Raw genomic sequence first — 16,033 nt, 5'->3', positions numbered from 1 at the left:
TATTTACAGCATTTGTGCAGTTCCCCGGTCTCCCAACAGCTAGCACCCCACAGACCCTCCCCAGGGTCTCCTGTCTTTGAGGCTTCCCTCTTTGATAAGGAGACAGCGATACTACTCTCCTGTCTCCTGCCAGTCTAGCCTCCTCACTGAGGTTTGTTCAGGGTTTTTATAGCCCTCCCGTGGCTCAGCCCAGCATGTTCCTCTGAGCCAGCCCTGATTAGGGCTTGCAGCTGGGCTCACTGCTGAATACCTCTCTCTCTCCCCTGGCCTCCTGACCAGCAAGCAGACTGCAGCCAGCATTTTGGCAGGTCTTTAAAGGGGGGTTTACCCCTGCCCTGCCACAGGGCACCTAAAAAGCATTAGTCATTTTTGAAGAGTTGGCCTACTGTATTTCCTTCCTGCCTTCCTTCCCCCATGTATTTGTCCCCCTTTAATATAAGGACTCTATTAAATATTCATAATACTTAATTTAAAATATAACTTGGTGCTAGTACGTACAGTTGAACTAACCTGGTTTACTTCCCGCCCCTTAGGTTATACTTGATAATTGGTGTTTTAGGGCACAGTGTTGCATGATGCCCGTGCATAAAGTATGTTTGTGTGGGAGGGTGACAGACCAAAAAATCCCAAGGAAACATTTCAATCAAGCCAGGTCCTCAGGGGCACACATTAACAGTCTTTTCAAAGCTGCTGTTTCCAGATTATGATAGCTCCACCTCACTTTTTTCAGATCAATTTAAGCATTGATGACTGCCAGAATCAAAATGCTCAACACCTCACAGGTTTACTGAGCTGACTGGATGAGTCCTATCTCACTGCCAACTCTCATACATCTCTCAATATCTGGCATTTTTCTTAAAGCCCCAGCTTCTGAAGTCATGTGATGTGTCAGAATCTCAGCATCTTAAAAAAAAAAAAAAAAAGACTTTCAAGGCCTCATAGTTGCAGAGAAAAGCTTGAAAATGTGATCTTTAAAGGCTCAAAAGCCAGAAAGCAAATAAAAAGAACCCAAAATGTATTTAAGTGCCATGATTGTTAGGCCATCACTCATGATTGTTGAACACTTGAGGTTGGCAGTAAGACTGGATTCTTTTGACTTTAAGATTTTTTTCACCCCAGGATCAGGAATTATCCAGAAGTAACATTTTCAAAAGTGTATGTCATTTACTGCTTTTGAAAAATTCATCTTATAATAAAACATATATTGTAGGAATTATTTGGGGGAAGTTCTTATACAAGAAGTCAGACTAGATATTCACAATGGTCCCTTCTGGCATTGGAGTCTATGAATCCTAGTTGTTTTTGCTGCAGCAGTCTTTTTTTATGCTTTGTCAAGAGGCAGACATGTTAGCTTCACTGTTATACTGGGACATTAGTGACTGTGTTGTTTTGTTTCAGGCCTAACGGATTATTTTTATTTTATCTTTCCAGGAATTATGTTTAACATTGTCAACACATATACAAGTTGATCAGGTGGTCATGCAAAACTACAAATTGTAACTGTATTAATCTTGTGTTTAAATTGAAGTATAGTACTTAGTGATTGCAGCAACATAATGAGTTCCTAAGGAGGATTAGGATGTATTGCATGTACCTCAATGGCAATACCTCTGGAATATTAAGGAGCAGTATTGATGAGATCCAAAAGGCATCCCATATAGCCCTCTTTAGTCAGAAAAATGGTGGTTGACATGTTGGAATGAAAGGAAGAAAATTTAACACTGAAGATTTCCTCAGGGTTGTGATGTGGCTACACCAGCTACTTGTGGACGTAATCTAAAAACGAAAAAGACTGAATGCCCAGACTTTGTTTCCTTTTTCTAATCATAGAAGATTACGGTTGGAAGAGACCTCAGGAGGTCATCTAGTCCAATATCCGATCCTCTTTCACCACTATCTCACCAACTTGAAATCAAAATTTGTTACTGTGGATTTAGAAGAAGAGTTTTGTGTTCTCCATTCAGTTCCAAGTGGAAAGGGTATCCACATAAGAAAACCACCATCTCAACTGGTACTAAAAGCCAACTTTGTTAGGTATCTTAATAAAAAGGTCAAGTTTGTAGGGTGAATTCCACCCATGTATTCAGGGCTAGTGCACAGCCCCACAACAAGTAGGAGTGAAGGCTTTCTTGTACCTATTAACATTTCTTTGGAGTGGGGGGGGGTGAGGTGGAGGAGCAGAGGAAGACACTGGTGGGGTAACTATGCAGAGGTTACTCTATATTCCGTAAGTCCTAGACAGGGTTACTATGCCAACCTATAGACTGGAATAGGAAGTGGGATTGCACTTCAGTGCAGCCCCCTCATCTTGCGTTATGAGGTTGGATTTCAACTCCTCAAACTTTCATTGTCAAAGCTAAATTAATGGGTATTTATGCCAAAGGAGTGACTTAACGCCTATATTTGCAGCCCAATGACCTCTCTTTTGTGGCCTGGATCAGAGTGAATGACACACATGCTGGTATTTTTGCACTTGCAGTTTGGCTGCCACCCAAATCTGAGTAGTTCCACAGTTTCTTCCTACCTGACTGTAGCCCAAAATCTGGGAGTCAGAAGGACAGTTCTTCAATGATTACTCAGTTTTACCTCAGCAAATTATAAAGCTGATGCAAAAATGTAGATGCGAGGGGGGTTGCAATGACACCAGCATTGTGGCACTTGTTTCAGATAGAAGACTTATCCTATCTCCTAGAACTGGAAGGGACCTTGAAAGGTCATCAAGTCCAGCCCCCTGCCTTCACTAGCAGGACCAAGTACTGATTTTGCCCCAGATCCCTAAGTGGCCCCCTCAAGGATTGAACTCACAACTGTGGGTTTAGCAGGCCAATGCTCAAACCACTGAGCTATCCCTCCCCCATACCTTCCAATCCAGTACTTATCACAAGCACTGGAATTTCTACACCGGGATATACAGAAAATTAACAGAAAACAATTTTGCCATAAATTTGTGCATTTGTTGTAGGTTTTTTTTTTTCGTTAATACTCACTCTGCAAACCAGGTGTCTCTACAGAAACATGCAAAAACTATGGTCTCAGGTTTCCCTGTATAAGGGGTTGGACTCACCCCCACAGCACCTCCTGCTGGTCATCTGGGGAATCAGCTCAATCCAGCCCAGAGCACCCTCTGCAGGCCAGTGAGCCACCTTGTCCTTCACACTGGCCCCCCATGTCCCTCCCAGAACCCCAGTACCCCTTGCTCTGGGTGCTGCCCCCTGGCAGTACCCACAGATGCTGGGTCTCCCCTCCCAGGGGAACCCCCACCGACTAACCCCACCTCACCTCAGAATAAGGCTACTGCCAGTCACCATCTAGCCCTATGCCCAGGGGCAGACTGCAGTATCAGCCACTCATCACTGGCAGGGTTGGGTTTGGACCTGCTGCCTTGGCCTACACCTGGGTTGCCCTCTGCAACCCCCAGTACCGCTTAGCCTAATACTAGGCCACAGCCTGGGGCTTTCCAGGCTGGAGCTCCCCAGCCCTGCTCCAGTCAGGTACCCTGTCTCTGCTCCCTACAGCCAGGCCCTTCTCTCTCTGAGTGTAGAGAGAAACTGCTGAACTTCTGGCTCCCAGGCTCTTTATACAGGCCAGCTGAGGCCTGATTGGGGCGTGGCACAACTGCAGCTACTTCCCCAATCAGCTTAGGTAGCTTTTCCCACAGCCCCAGCCCTCTGCAGGGCTGGCTTTAATCCTTCCCAGGCAGGAGCGGGTATCCACCCTGTAAAAGAGCTTTCAGGCTCACTTCTGTACTGCTCTTCTTCCAGGGAAGTTCAAAAATCTTTATGCTCTCTGCGGTTATTCAAGGAAGATGTGCTACCACAGTTGCTCTGTATAAAAGAACTTCCATTTGCAATTATTATGCAGTTAAAAGTTCAGTCCATTGGGAGGATTTTATTGCAGTAGAACTGTGGCTCCACAGCTCTGATTATAATTACACCTTAGCTCTGATTCTGAGGGGATAGTTAGCTTCAGAAGGTTAATATTGTGTAGGTTACTTGCCAACTAATGACAAGAAAAGCTTAGCAGTCTTTTGTTCAACCTTATTTAACATTTCTGAGAGTAAGGTTTCACTCAGAAATCTGCAAAATAAGCAGTGGCAGCCAATTACTCAAGTTAAGTGGGGAGTGAGGATGCATCATTTACTCTTTGGCCTTCATTAGGTTTGGTCCTTATGTCTTTGGAAAATGGTAGAAAAATTGTAGCCTGCTAAAGGATAAAGAGGGGGAGGGGAAAGTCAAGCTACATCCAGTCATTGTAAGGCCAAAATGAGAATGGAGATTCATGTGGGGGAGATTTTCAATGGCAAAAAGGAAAATTAGGTGTCCAACTCCTATTAACTTTCAATGGGAGATGACATCCTCATTGTCCTTTGTGCCTCCCCTTTTACCCCACCAAGCCAAAAGGTACCATAGGTTAAAGCAATGATCATAGAATTGCAATGAAGAAATCCTGTAATCAAGCTGTACAAACTGCCTTGTTGTTAGGTGTTGGGCAAACAAAGCCAAAACAAGGGTTCCACTAACCTTACAAGATGCATGTGACCAGGTTATTGAAAAAAAACAAAATACCATCTGCTATTGCACTGTATTATTTAAAAAAAACCATCAGCTTGATCCTCAGCTGGAATAAGTCTACAGAAATTTACACCAGCTGAGAATGTGGCCAAATATGTGATTGTGTAATGAAGGACTATGTAGACTGATGCTGCACCAGGACCCATTAGCTAAGCCCCTTACATCTTTACAGATTCCTCCCACAGAGGTAGGGTACAGGGGGCTACACATGAAGATCCCACTACAGGACTGGAGCTTATATCAACATACTGCATCTGTGCCAGAGGCAGAATGAAGATTGAATATGAAACCATCAGAGGGGCAGCATCTGACTATGCAGTTTAACCTTGCAACCTTAACATTCTCTTAATTTTTTTTTTTAATGGAAATTGCTCATAAAGAAGTTGCACAGTTCTAAAATTGTAGGGAAAAAAAACATGGCATGCCATTATATTGAATGAGAAGCAGTGTGCAATCCTGCAACTAAATATTATATTGCAATGCATATATATAAAGGACAGAGCTAAGAGTGTACATGCCGTCTTGCCTTTTGGCATTTCATGACTTTTGTATACTTCACAATGCAACTTGAAAAATCTCCTAATATAGCTGCCTATTTGATTTTTTGGTATGTAAAAGGAACTGCATTCATAAGAGAATTAAGGTTAAATTAAACCTAAATCCAGAATCAGACTCCACTGGGATTCACAAAACCCCACTCAGCTGCCCCTGAAAACTGTAGGTGCCTAAATTTTCACTGTAAGTTTTCTAGGTGCCTATGTTTCTGCTTCCAAGCATGCTCATTGCATCCTCGTGCCAGGCACCTGAGTGCCAAAACTTCAGATCGGTGCAGGAACCAGGGAAAGACAGGCATTTGCCTTTCTGACTCACCTGCAGGGCCCAATCCGGGAAGAGTGCTCAGAGCTCACCTACTGGACTGGGCACCTATAGGTGAGGTTATACAAAACACAGGATGGGGAGAGGAACTTCCCTCATAACTACGGTGACCAGATGTCATGTGGGTGGGGGCGGGGGAGCAAGATAAAGCAAAAGAGAGTAAGTGTGCACAAGAATGAGTACGATTCGGTAGCTCGGTGGTTAGAGCATGCATCTGAGAGGTGGGAGACCCAAGATCTAGTTCCCCTGCTCTAATGACTTTTTTAAATTATCATGCCACGGTGCACCAGCTTGAACAGGAGAGATGAAGGGTCACCTAAATCAAAGTATCTCATAGCCCACTGGTTGGGCACTTGCCTAAGATGGCAAATCCTGTCTCCCCTTCAGGCAGAGTGAGGACTTAAACCAGCAGTCTCCCAGATCCCAGGTGAGTACCCTAACCACTGAGATAAAAGTTGAGGGAAATTGTCCTCCTTCATTCCCTCTCCCAACCCAGCTTCTTGCTAAAATAATAGATGTCTCACACAGAGAGAGGGGTTACAGTCGAGAATCCCACAGCACCCTCATGCCTGCTGATCACATTGATCTTTTAGGTTATTGCAATTTTTTCCTCAGTGCACTGAGGTCAGGGGCTGATTATGGCCTGCTGTCTGCCAATTGTCTAGGAAGCAACATGTCCCCTTGGAGTCATGCTCAGAGAGCAAGCACTGAGCCCCCGATAAGTACAATTATCCCTGGCCCTAACACAGGGCACTCAACTGGAGAGGGAGAGGTTTCTTCCACTCTCTGTGCACCTGTATAAAGCCAGTTAACCTGGCTCTATTGTTGAGGAAGGAAGATTGAGAAGTGCTCAAATACTATAGTAATGGGGGCCTGTCGCTGGCTTGCCTGAGCCAGTGGGTGTCTCACACAGTGAGCTCACCTAGTTATCAATAGTCCAACCAAGGTCTAACTCGGGTTGGCCTGCTTGGACCTCACACTCAGAGAGAGTAAATCAAAATGTCTCTCAATGCTGATGTCTAGTGTGATTAACTTTGAGTTCTGGCAGCCCTGGAAAGAGTATCATCCTGATAACTTAGAACGGTATATTTAAAAAAGAGGAACTTTTGTTGCTGACTTATTATGGTGAGAGCTACTTGAAACAAATAACAATAATTTTCAGTGTGGCTATGCAGCAGTCCAGTGTTGTATGCTGGAAGCATCTCTCCTTTCTTGGGGTGAGGGAAAGGATGACCATGTCTCCATTCTCTTGGGCTATACTGTCATTAGGGTCTCCTCCTGTGATGGGCCAAGTACTGTCAGCAATCTTTAACTTCAGTGGGAGTGACGGGTACTCAGAATGTCAGAGGACCAGGCCCTGTATCTCCTACTCTTCTTTGCCCATCTTCTCTTTTAGGGATAACTTTTCCCTTACAGGCCTCCCTGGAAACCAAAACAATTAGGGCTGCACCTATATTTTCAGTCAGTGGTCCAGCAAGGACACCCACTCTCAGGCTCACAGCTCTCCAGCCATTGACTTTCTGGGTGGAAATCTGTATCTTGCTCCTCTCTCACTGGAGTATTTCCAGGCTGCACAGTTCCCGGCCTTCACTATGTTATTCCCAGCACAGACAGGTTGCCCATGGTACTGCACAGAAAGTCCTGTACAAATGTGGCAGGGTGTACTAGACTGTTTGAGGCCCTCTGGAAGGCCTTGCAGTCCTGCCACACCCCATCCCAGAAAGGAGCAGAAAATAAGTCCTCGAAGTAGCCTAGACTGGTTGTGGGGAAGCAGCCAATGAGGGAGGCCACAGGGAGAAGCGAATCAGGGCCCAGCAGGCTCACATAAAAAGGAACTTCAGGATCAGAGTCACTCAGTTCTTTGCTGGAGCTAGAGAAGTGTGGATGGTGTGCCTTGCTGGCTGAAGGAATTACAGGATCTCTGACAGAGCAATGCTGGAAGAGACTGGGAGGGGTGAGAAGGACCTCTGGGCTGGCTGCTGGGATTCAACCAGGGCAAGGCCCTGGGGTAAGGGTGAAGAATGTGCTGAGGCCATGGGGAAGTGGCCGAGGGAAACATAGCAGTGATGCAGTTTAGTTAAATAGATGCAGCAAATGGCTTCTATTTACAAGGTCCCTGGAGTAGTCGGTAGGCTTGAGTCCCTCCCAGCCTTCTCCCCATTAGCCACTGGGGAAGCGGCCTGGACCTTGATGCACCCCAGAAGGGAAACTGAACTCTTTTAGTAGCCCAGCGGGAGAGCTGGGGCCTGAAAGGCCCAGAGAGAATGAGGACCTTGCCTCTGGGGGGAAGCCCTGGAGTACAGCTAAATACTAGGGTAGAGGCCATTGACAGACCGCATGACTAAGGACCTAAGCCCAAGGACAGCTACAGGGAGAGAAAGTGGAGGCACATGTGCTCTGCCAAGGGGATGCTCACAAGAGGTGAGAGCCAACCCGTTACAGCAAGTCTACTTTATTCTTAAGGTAAAAAGCATTACAGATAAAACATATTAGAATAATAAAATAACCTGTACATCTAATAAGCTTACTGGATATCACACCAACTCTAATATGGGCTCTGGCAGGAGCAGGCCCACAGGGTTTCCTTTGTGGTCACAAGTTCATCACTGCCTCAGCTCATAACTAGCACACAGTCTTATGGGACCAGTCCTTCCAACCCTTCCCAGAGGAGTGGGGTCCTCTGGGAAGCAAGGGTCCTGTTTGTTTTCTGGATCAGAAAGAAAGCACTGAGCCAGTTTAAAATCAGGCTATTTATCCAAAAACCTTTTCTTTATCTGGTTGTCTCTCAGGAATCCAGTATACACACACCTTTCCAGTGGGGTGGCTTCTCTGGATATGTCACAACCTGAGTGAATGTGTCTAATCACCCCAGGTTGGTCTCCTATTTACAATTTCCATGGAAATACATACAATTCCACAATAACATATATACAATTACATTGTTAATGCACTGTACCCCAAAGGTATTAACCTAATTCAATAATGGTCATTCAGGAAATTGTCAGTCTGTCACCCTCACAAATCTTGAAGTGAGTGGGAACTACAGCTGGCCAGGATCTCATCTAACCAGGCCCTAACTACTAAACAGATTTTAAGCAGGGGTGAAAGTAACTTACAGGATTTACCGGTACTGCCGGAGTCCTGAGGGGAGCATGGCCTCATCCGGAAGAGGCGGGGCCTCTCAAGATTTAAAGGCCCTGGGGCACCAGCTGTGGCTGGGAGCCCCAGGGCCTTTAAATCAACCTGGGGCTTCCAGCTGCAGAGGTGGCTGGGAGCCCCCGGGGCTCAGGGGCAAATTAAAGGGCCCGGCAGCCGGGCTCGGGCGTGGATTTAAAGAGCCCGGAGCTCCCGCTGCTGTGGGGAGCCCCGAGCCCTTTAAATCCCGGCCCCAGCCCAGCCCAACCGCCGGAGCTGCGGGCGGGATTCAAAGGGCTCTGGGCTTCCCGCTGCGGCAGGGAGCTCTGAGCCCTTTAAATCCCGGCCCCAGCCCGGCCGCCGGAGCTGCGGCGGGGAGCCCAGAGCCCTTTAAATCCCCACCGCGGAAGCCGGTGCAGTCCGGCACAGTGTACTGGCTCTTGCCGGTACGCTGTACCGGACCGGAGCGGCTTACTTTCACCTCTGATTTTAAGAAGATGTTACAAATAATGGAGAGTGGGAAGGAAATGTAAAAGTCTATTTTAAAAATTATGTCACTGATCTTTATAAAGCACAAACCCATCAATCAATCAGCCTCCTCCAACAGTTCAATAGTGCCATCCTCCAATTGTGTAAGTCAGTGTGGCACCATTGAGTCAATGGATTTACACTAGCTGAGGACCAAGCCTTTGAGTCCATGTGTGACCAAAGTCCCAGGGGAGCCATCTGAGTTCACTCAATTAGGGTGAACTACAAACAATGGGGTAGACAATCCTCAAAGCTGGTGGATATTCCAATACTTAGATTTACCAAACCAGCACAAAACAGCTTCTATAATACCTCACTGGTTACCCAGAAGTCAACAACACAGTTCCCTTAAAGTAACACAGCCTCAGGCCTCCACCTAGACAGCCAAGTCAAATATGATGAGGATCACTGAAAATCTTATTCATCATATAAAAAAGTTCTACCAATCCCAACGGATCATACACATTACCTCCCAGGTTAATGAATATTCCAGATCTTACCCAAATTCATGCTTACAGCCAATTCTTATTAACCAAAATAAAATTTATTTAAAAAGAAAAGAGAAAGAATTGGTTTAAAAGATCAGTATAGATACAGACTTGAGTACAATCTTGAGATTCAGATTCATGGCAGAGATGGTGAGCTTTGTAGATGCAAAGAGTTCTTTCAGAAATAGAACATAGGTTATAGTCCAATATTTGTATTCAGGGTGGTCCAGTCAGAACTGGGATCTCAGTCCTTGTGGCTTAGGCTTCCCCTGCATGAGGCCTCAAGTACATCTGAGAGAAACAGGATCAGGACCCAAGCTATTTTTTATACAATTTCAGGCCTTCTTTTGACAGCTTGGAGTCCCTCGGCAAACAATAGGCACTCATGGGGACTTTGAAGTGGACCCATTTCCTAAGCATCATTGGTAATTATTCACAGAGAATAACATAAGACAATTGCCTGTTTTTCCACCATTCACAGATGATTTGCTATACATTTCAAAGATGGAAGAATACAGCAATATCCTATGTTTACAGTTCATTTCATTGTTAAGATGTCCTTTTGATCTCTGAATTAACGGAATACAGCAGGGTCTGTTTGATAACATAGTTGACCTCTACCAATGTTTTTAAGGGTTGAATTTGAGTCATTTAGCCTGCAAGATGCTTAACCCTTTCTTTTCATGAGTCACACAATGACTTTGTGAGTGTTCCAAAGCCTCCTCTAATGACACCTCAATCTGGGACATTTACTTCAGGTTTGTCACTTGAAAGGAATGGCTGAAGTGTGGGATTCTCCTTTATATCCTCTGCATGAAGCCTGATGCAAATAATTCATTTAGTTTCTCCCCAATGACCTTATCTTCCTTGAGTGCTCCTTTATACCTTGATCATCTAGTGTAGTCATTTACACCTGAGAAAAGAGAAGGTGAAGTGGATGTAAAAGGCAGCTTTTCTGATTTGGTGGGCCCCCCTACCCACCCACTTTGCCTAGGTAAAATGATTATTCAGTGTGCAAGACAGAGCTCACAATCCCCCACCCACATTTAGCTCAGCAGAATACTAAAAAATTCAATACACTGATCAGCCGTTTTCTCAAGGAGTATGCATTGTTTAAAATGTCCATTAATATCACCAGTAGATAAACCCCCACACTACCTTTCAACTGAAAACAGGAGCACTTTCAATCAACAATTCCCTTGGAGGGAAGAAGGTGGGAAATTAAGTTCATGAGCATATAAAATATTGCAATGAGTCCTTCAATGTTTTTCCTATTCATTAGTATGTGAATAGGCTGAAGCAGTTGGGGAATTTTCCCTTTATTTTTTAATTACTTATATTCCCTTTACATTCATTAGGTCACCATCCTGAAAGTGACTTCTAGGAATGTAATGCTGCACAGGCAATATTAATCAAATGAGGTGCAACATTTGATGTTGCTTTAAATATCCAGTCTCAGAAGTGGGTAAAACTTTGGAGCATCCTGTTTACAAATTAAATTTAAAAATAAGATATTTCTAAGTTTTAAGATGTTGAAGTAGTTTGTAAAAACAAGATAAGAGTTTTTGACAAGGGCATCCAAAGGCATTGCTGGTTCCCTTAGAGCTATCAGCTAAGCTCACAAACTGTTGTTCCGATATAAAGATTAGCATGTTTCTTTGTTTTCCCCAGGAGAATATATGTTCTTAAACATCCTTATAGATCTTTCCAGAAAAGATGGTAAGCAGCCAGTCCCCCATCTCACTTGGTTAGATATCTGCCAACAAGAAGTTATCTGGTTCCTTAAGTTATAGGCAGAATATGATCAATGGACATAAAATGCATTAGTGCTAAGGAGCTGTTCCAAAAGCATCACTGCAAAGGAATTAAACTGTAGTTTACAATGATGGTAGAATAAAAATGTATTAACAAGGCTGGCAGCCTGTTACCCACGATTAAGTAAGCCAGATTCACTAGTTATTGGATTTCTAGAAAATTGAGTAGACTCAGTCTTCCCGTGACAGCTCATCAATGTTGAATGCAGGGGACTGGATTAGATGACCTATTGAGGTCCCTTCCATTCCTGCACTTCTGTATGAAGTGCAGGACAGCTGACATCTTGATAATGGCTCCATCAAGTGCAGTAGTGCTTCACTGCATTTCCTCCTCCACCCCCTTACTGACTTGTTAACAAAGAAATTGGCTCTTCAACTTGGCTCATAGCAGTGCTTGGCATATGTGATGAACAGTAAGCTCTGCCAGCAACCCCCTGAAGATGACTGGTAAGAGAGGAACAATACATAATCAATAAAGAGGCCAGCTGTGGTGATGTGGATGGGATTAACTAAGGAAAAGATTAAGAAAACTGAATTTGACATGGAGTGGAAGGGAAGAAACACTGAAGAACACTGACACAACTTAAAAATGGCATTCGTTGCAAGTAGACTTGTGCATGAAACCTAGAAAAACAAGTCATATGACCAAAACTGAGAGTGGAATAGCTTTTGCTAGCTATTGTTGCTGCTCAGTTCAAGAACAGATTAACTTCAATAAACCTCTTGCCTGGTAATTGATAAAACAGCTAAATGTGTGCTTGTAAAAAAACCAACAACAACAACTGGCCAATACATTTCTAGGGAGTGATTTTTAGTGCTGGACTTTATATTTGCACCCATAAATAATAGGAAGGCCCATTAATATGTGACCCAAGGAAGTACATATTCAAATTGGCATATTTGTATAATGTTTCCATACTGCTTTACTGATAAATGCATTGCATGCTGCTATATCCTGTAAACATTGTTCTGTTCTCTTCCACCCCATGGCCAGATATCATGCACAGAGGGCTCAGTTGCACAGGGTTGTGGATGCAAGTTGGCAGGGAGTAATACTGAGCCTCTTCTGGAGCAGATGAGCTTGGTACTTTCTTAGCTGAGGTAAGAGGAGGGAGGTGAGCCAGCAAGAGAGCTGTGCCTGGCATATGACTTGAGGACCTGAGCAGCTGGCTGTGAGAAATCTTGTTTGCTTAGAATCCACAGCCAAGCCATATTTCCCTGATTAAACAGGGAGCTGCTTAGTGCAGCTCTCAAGCACACTGGAGTAGCTACTACCATGGCTGCTGTTAGGAGTAGCTGAAAGTGGCTGTTTCCATATTATTTTCATTCACTGGCTCACACTAAATCCCCATACCCCACTCATGCTCTATCACTCATGTCCCTCCATGGTCATGTGCTCAGCTTAGTGGTGAGAATAGACTTTTTTTTATTCCTAAGCACTGTGAGCATTTCTCTGCATCATGTGCAGGTTCAGAGACTAGGACACTTCAGAATTGCTCAGTGTGGGGAGACATCACTTCCTTTGTGTTTGTGATTTTGTGCATCCCCCCTATAATCTATTCCTAATTCCCTCTCATGTACCACTGAGTCTTACCTCTCCTCATACACACCTCTTCCCTATACACACTACACATTCCTGGCTGGCACCCCTTCATAGGCTCTCTGTCATGCTGCTGCGTGGAGAGCCACTAGGCTGGATCTTCACTTTCTCACGCCAAACCCAGGGGAGAGGAACTGTTGGCAATTTTTAACTCCTGCCCTCCTCCTCTCAAAAGCAGCTGCACAAGCCATCCAATCTCTATCTGCCTCCCTCTGGCTGCTTCTGGCTTCCTCTTTGAGATGGGTATCCACATATCTGGTTCTGTTGGCTTCACTTGTGGTGATTCCTGTCTGATACCTCCAGGGCTAGTTCCGTGGCAGCTTGTCTGCAACAGGTGCTAAGAATATTGAGCACTTTGGCATTCAGTCCTCCTCTTAGCTTCCCTCAGCATACTGCACGATCAAGCTCCAATACAATATGATTTTTAAAATTGCTGGAGCACATAGACACACTACAATTCTAAGGGTAGGTCTACACTTACCCGGTAGTTCGGCGGCGAGCGATCGAACTTCTGGGTTCGACTTATCGCATCTTGTCTGGACGCGATAAGTCGAACCAGGAAGTGCTCGCCGTCGACTGCGGTACTCCAGCTAGACGAGAGGAGTACCGCGGAGTCGATGGGGGAGCCTGCCTGCCGCGTGTGGACCAAGGTAAGTTCGAACTAAGGTACTTCGAACTTCAGCTACGTTATTCACGTAGCTGAAGTTGCGTACCTTAGTTCGAATTAGGGGGTTAGTGTAGACCTGGCCTAAGAGACACAACAATATTACAAGAGAAGTGGTTCTATATTTAAGTGCCATCCCCCCACAGGAGTTCTTATCTGTCTGCAGAAACCTTAGGCTAAAGGCTTCTTCATGGTGGTTTTGTCACTAAATCCCGTCAGAAGTGTTCTTTAGCAGATAGCAAATCTTCACCCAGGAAGAGGAAAGCTATAAAACATGTTTACAAAACACAAAATCACGATAACAGCAAAAGACAAATCCCCTCCAGAATATCTCATTGTTTAAATTACAACGTCTCTGAAAAGTAGAAATGCTCTTAAAATGGATTTAGAAATATAGAAGTACAGGCACGCAATGTCTATTGACAATTTTAGGCATTGATGTATGTAATGTCCCCACTCCGTTTGAAACTACACTATCACTGTATTATATAAATTGAGTTTCATGGCATTTCATTTCACACTGTTAAGAACATTCCAAAGTATTTCAATATGTTTGGTTGCCTGGATCACCCCCCTTTTCCCACATGCATTGATTGTGGTCTTCCTCCCTCCCCTCCCCTCCCCTCCCCTGCTCAGATACACACTTTGCCCTGTAGATTGATCTAAAAGTTTCTTTTTATTTTCCCCTATCTGACCTAATTGTTTGCCCTTTCATGACTTCTATTAAAGGAAAAAAAACACCTCTGATTAACATTATAGCACGTTGGTGATCTCCATCAGTATAATTCAAGGTCAGATGTGTGAGCCCCATACTCCCAGTGGTGAACAGTTACTCAGTTAATAGCAGACTACTCATGTGAGTAACTGCTTACCAGTGGGAAGCGTTCAGTCTTACCAGTACAAATTAGCTGTAATGAGGACACTTGTAGGTGCCTGAATCATAGAATCATAGAATCATAGATTATCAGGGTTGGAAGGGACCTCAGGAGGTCATCTAGTCCAACCCCCTGCTCAAAGCAGGACCAATTCCCAACTAAATCATCCCAGCCAGGGCTTTGTCAAGCCGGGCCTTGTCATGACATCTGTGTAGGGATATTATGGTCCTCACAAGCCATTAGGTCAAGCAGCAATGTAATTATTGCAAGGTAACAACTTAAAAAAATTAAAAAAATGTGATAATTTCCATCAAAAATTTCAGAGAAGCTGTATGTTCCCACAAAATCTTCCGATTTTGTCAAATCAGCACTTTTCAACTGAAAATTGTTTCAACCAGCTCTAGTAAAACCATTCACACATTTCAGAAATAAATTGAACAAGTGTTACGTTAGATTAAGTCTGACATCTAATTCAGCAGAATGAACTGAAATAAATTACCAAAACCTTATTAACTCCTAACATCTCTGTTGGCTGGGATGACAATAAGAAAGGGTACGTCTCTCTCTATGTGGCTCTCATATGACCACTTCTGGAAAAATTCTGGGCAACTCAGTACAAGAAAGATCCAGATTTTCAATGAAAGTAGAGGAAGTCTCATCACAAGGAGCATTTCAAATCTATGGTAGTCTGGGAAGAGCTCTAGAAATTGTGCAATATGGAATAATCCTGAACTGAAAGGGGGATGGAAGAGGTAATCTATGAAGATTTTACCAATGTAGGAATATGTGCTATAACGAATAGGCAGAGTTTTAAGAAACTGAGCATTAGTAAACATTCTGTGATGCCAGTATTACTTGTTCCGGGTGTTTTTCTCCATCTCACTACCAGGAAGAACCCAAAAGGTTAACAACCAGCAGTCTGTAATCCCTCACCAATGTAGTATTGCCAACCCAAAGTCTTCAAACATCTTCAGTCCAAACTCCCCAAAAATATGAAAATGGCTTAAAATCATGAGTTTTATAAGAATGTAAGAGCTGCCACACTGGGTCCACGTTACCCAGTACCCTGTCTCCAACAGTGGCCCATACCAGAGCTTCAGGAGGAATGTATAGAATAGGGCAATTATGGAGTGATTCACTCCAGTCTTCCACTCCTAGCTTCTGTTAGTCAGAGGTTTAGGTTCACCCTGAGCATGGGGTTGTGTCCCTAACCATCTTGGCTAATAGCCATGGATGGACCTATCCCCCATGAACCTATCCAGTTCTTTTTTAGAAGCCAGTTATATTTTTGGCCATCACAACATCTCATGGCAATGAGGTCCACAGGTTAGTTGTGTGTTGTGTGAAAAAGTATTTGTATTAAAACTGCTACCTATTAATTTCATTGGGTGACCCCGAGTTTTTGTATTGTGTGAAAGGGTAAATAACACTTCTCTATTTACTTTTTTACACCATTCATTATTTTATAGACCTGTATCATAT

Source organism: Emys orbicularis, chromosome 1 (assembly GCF_028017835.1).
Source record: "Emys orbicularis isolate rEmyOrb1 chromosome 1, rEmyOrb1.hap1, whole genome shotgun sequence".
Taxonomy (NCBI): Eukaryota; Metazoa; Chordata; order Testudines; family Emydidae; genus Emys; species Emys orbicularis.
The sequence above is the reverse complement of the archived record's forward strand: the minus strand, read 5'-3'. Positions refer to the sequence as shown.